At 36.9% G+C, this 3,986-nt stretch overlaps 1 protein-coding gene and 1 pseudogene across 2 annotated transcripts in view; both read left to right on the top strand.

Annotated features, from left to right (window-relative positions):
- LOC105295674 overlaps positions 1-2,681 on the top strand; it is a 4,868-nt pseudogene extending 2,187 nt beyond the window's left edge.
- Positions 1-3,986, top strand: part of ZC3H12C (zinc finger CCCH-type containing 12C) — a 331,193-nt gene that overhangs the window by 171,443 nt on the left and 155,764 nt on the right. The window lies entirely within an intron of this gene.

The raw sequence follows: 3,986 nt of genomic DNA, 5'->3' as shown, positions 1-3,986 counted from the left end.
TGGTATGTAAGGCTCAGATATACACTGTGGATGAAATAGAGACACCATGAGACCAACAACAAATAGAAGATTTAAGACAAAACAACTAGCCCATCAATACTTCTTAGATACAGGTAAGAGCTCTCTCTCCCCTCTCAAGATACTAGGGCCCTAGGGAGACAGAAAGTATAAGCACCCAAAAACTATTAACAGAAAGAAGGCAGATAGACCTGTCCCTTAACTTCAACTATTCTTCAGTGATACTGCAGAAGCTATTTAATGAGAAGAAGTATTGGAACATGATCCCTAGGAAGAGAGGGACTTCCCATTTTCACAGAAGAATTTAGGATTTCATACCTTCATTGTTTGTGGGCTGTTTTTTGCTATAAATCTAAATGGAGCTATCACTGGCTAGTGGGGTTAGTAGAGAAGTGGATGACAGCTGTGGCCTGCAATTATTCCAAGGCCAAAAGAAAAAAAGTGAGCAAGAGTTCCACTACTATAGTATTTTCCAGGATTATTAAAGCAAACAGATTTGGGATTTAGAATTGATGGTGGAGAAGTATTATTTTTATGTTAGATATAAAAACTACACAGTAATGAAAGAATCTGTAGATAAAATTTCACCTCTCTGGGTACCCTTCCTTAGTTTCCTTGATGACTACTTAGTCCATTATAACTAGTAACCATAGCAGTGCATGAATTTGAATATTGTTATTAAATTTCATATAATTGGCAAAATGCACATTTGAATTACTGTTCATATTATTTCTTTTTTGCTCAATAGAGGTCAGTTGGCATGAAGTTGGACTACTCTATAAAACAGAACCAGAAAATTTTCTCTTGCAAGGTTGTGGAGAAGGAAACTGAGCAAAGAGATTATTTAAATCTGAAAGAGGTGGGTCTAATATTTTTCAAGTATTTTTATCTAGGCTAAAATATTTAATCATCTCAAAGCCATCTAAGGCATATGTGCTATTATTACTACTTTGTAAATGAAAGAAGCTGAGGCTTAGGAATTTAAGTAGCTAATTGAAGGTCACACAGTCAGTAAGTGGCAAAAGCAGAATGCAAACATAGGTGTATTTTATGTGCTTATTTCTCATTCCAAATTCTGCGCTCCTTCCGAGGCCATTTTAGTTAACATCTGAGCCATTTTACAGATAAGAGAACTAATAATTAGTTTTTTCTCTCTTTTGTCATAAAAAAAAGTATGGTTCAGGATAATTGTCTTCCCAAAGTCACATGATTATTTAATTCCACAGAATTCAAATCTACTTTTTTTCACAATGGATTTGCCACAAGAACACAGGTGCATGAAAATAACCACTAACTTTAAGCCAAAATAGGAAAGAAAAAAATCATATCAATATCATCATCACTGGACATATAGAATAGGGCAAGTCTACCACTACTGGCCATCTGAACTACATATGTGGTAAGATCAACAAAGAACCATAGAAAAATTTAAGAAGGAGGCTGCTGTGATTGGAAAGGGCTCCTTCACATAAGTCTGGATTTGGGATATACTGAAAGCTAAACATGGATGTGGCATCCCCATTAACATCTCCCTGTAGAAATTCAAGACCAGCAAGCAGTATGTGACCATCATTGATGTCACGGGACACAAAGACTTTATCAAAAACATGATTATAGGCACATCTCAGGCTAACTGTGCTGTCCTGATTTTTGCTGCTAGTATTGGTGAATTTGAAGCAGGTATCGCCAAGAATGGGCAGATCTGTGAGCATGCTCTTCTGGCTTACACACTGGATGTGAAACAACTAATCATTGGTGTTAACAAAATGGATTTCACTGAGCCATCCTACAGCCAGAAGAGATATGAAGAAATCATTAAGGAAGTCAGTACACATATTAAGGAAATTGGCAACAATCCAACACAATAGCATCTGTGTCAATTTCAGGCTGGAATGGTGACAACATGCTGGAGCCAAGTATAAACATGCTTTGGTTTAAAGGATGGAAAGTCACCCATAAAGATGACAATGCCGGTGAAACTATGCTATTTGAAGCTCTAGATTGCATACTCATCCAACCGACAAGCCTTTGCATCTGCCCCTCCAGGATGTCTACAAAGTTGGTGGTATTGGTACTGTTCCTGTGTCCCTGTGGAGACTGGTGTTCCCAAACCCAGTGTAATGGTTATTGTTGCTCTAATCGATGTTAAAAGTGAAGTAAAGTTTGTTGAAATGTATTATAAAACTTGATTAAAGCTTTTCCTAAGGACAATGTGGGCTTCAATGTCAAGAATGTGTCTGCCAAAGATGTTCTAAATGTACCATGGCTGGTGACAGCCAAAATGACCTATCAAGCAGCTGGCTTCACAGCTCAGGTGATTATCCTGAAATATCCAGGGCAAATAAGTGCTGGCTATGCACCGTGCTGGACTATCACACAGCTTATGTGGCTTGAAAGTCAGCTGAGCTAAAGAAGATTGATTGTCAGTCTGGGAAGAAGCTAGATCACCTAAATTTTTGAAATCTGGTGATACTGACATTGGCGATATGATTCCTGGCAAGCCCACATGTGTTGAGAGCTTCTCTGACTATCTTCCTCTGGGTCATTTTGTTGCTTGTGATATGAGACAGACAGCTGCTCTGAGTGTCATCAAAGCAGTGGACAAGAAGGCTGCTGTAGCTGGCAGTTATCAAGTCTGCCAGAAATTTCAGAAGGCTAAATAAATATTATCCCTAATACCTGCCACTCTAGTCTTCGTCAGCAGTGGAAGAACAGTATCAAAACTGTTTGTCTCTATTGGCCATTTAAGTTTAACGGTAAAAAAAAATTTTAAATGGTTAATGATAATGCTCTATAAAACCTTCAGAAGGAAAAGAAAATGTTTTCTGGACCATTTGTTTTGTGTGCGGCAGTTTTAAGTTATTTATTTTTAAAATTAATACTTTTTAATGGAAACAACTTGACCAAAAAGCTGTCACAGAATTTCAAGACCCATTAAAACAAAGTCTAATAAGAAATCTGTGTCTTCTTTCGGTCAACACTGTGAATTCCTATAGTGCTACTTAGATAAGAGACTTAAGAGTTGCTCGTAATCTATTTCTTCTGGTGTTCCAACTTCAAAATTTGATAATTCTGGGTTAATATTATTGTCTGGGTGGGAATTTTGTTTTTTTTTCACCTTACTAAGAGGAAGAGTTATCTATATTTTTTAGGATATAGTGAAACGCTTTAGGAGAGGGTCTGTTGGCTGCACCACTTCATAGGTTAGGACTTACAAGCAAAGAGTATCTTTGTTTATGGGTAATGAACTAAGGTCAAATTCTGTAATATTAAAGTCCATGTGTTCTGTGTATAATTTTGTGTAGTATTATCATTATTGAGTAAATTCATTAGTACAATCTCAAATTATAGTTTCCCAGTTATTGGAATGTACATGCTCACATTTGCAAATATTGAAGTAGTTTAAAGAACCCAGAGTGTGAGCCTTAAATATTAATGAGGACTGCCCTGAAAGACTTCATGGTATCTAGACTCTAGGAAAAAAAGAAAGATATTGGAAGTTAAAGGGGGAAAAAAATTCAAACTCATAACTTCTGAATCTCTCTCCAGAATCTTTCCATTCTGCAGATGAGTGAAACATTTCTACTCAATCTATTGTTTATCATTTTTAATGCCATTTGTAACTTTGTTGATCTTGTAAAAGTTTTATCTAAATGACAACCAGAGTCGTTCTGCCTGTCAAAACCTTAGGCACAACTACTCCTGGTCTCCAACACGCCTCGTGGTGAAAGTCCAATTCCATCTCCAAGATTTCTTTGTTTTCCTCTGGGGCTCATGTGCCTGTGACTACTTCTTACTTCAGCTGGCTTCTTGTTCACCACTTGACATCTTACAACTTGTCTTTCATTGCCACCTGGGTTCTTGAATTACCTTCCTTAGTTTTATACACTAACAAACAAATCTTATACACGCAAAACCTTTGTGTAGCAGGTTTTACAGAAAGTTGATAAAAATTAAGAAATAGATGG

Source organism: Pteropus vampyrus, unplaced genomic scaffold, assembly GCF_000151845.1.
Source record: "Pteropus vampyrus isolate Shadow unplaced genomic scaffold, Pvam_2.0 Scaffold110, whole genome shotgun sequence".
Taxonomy (NCBI): domain Eukaryota; kingdom Metazoa; phylum Chordata; class Mammalia; order Chiroptera; family Pteropodidae; genus Pteropus; species Pteropus vampyrus.
The sequence above is the reverse complement of the archived record's forward strand: the minus strand, read 5'-3'. Positions and strand labels throughout refer to the sequence as shown.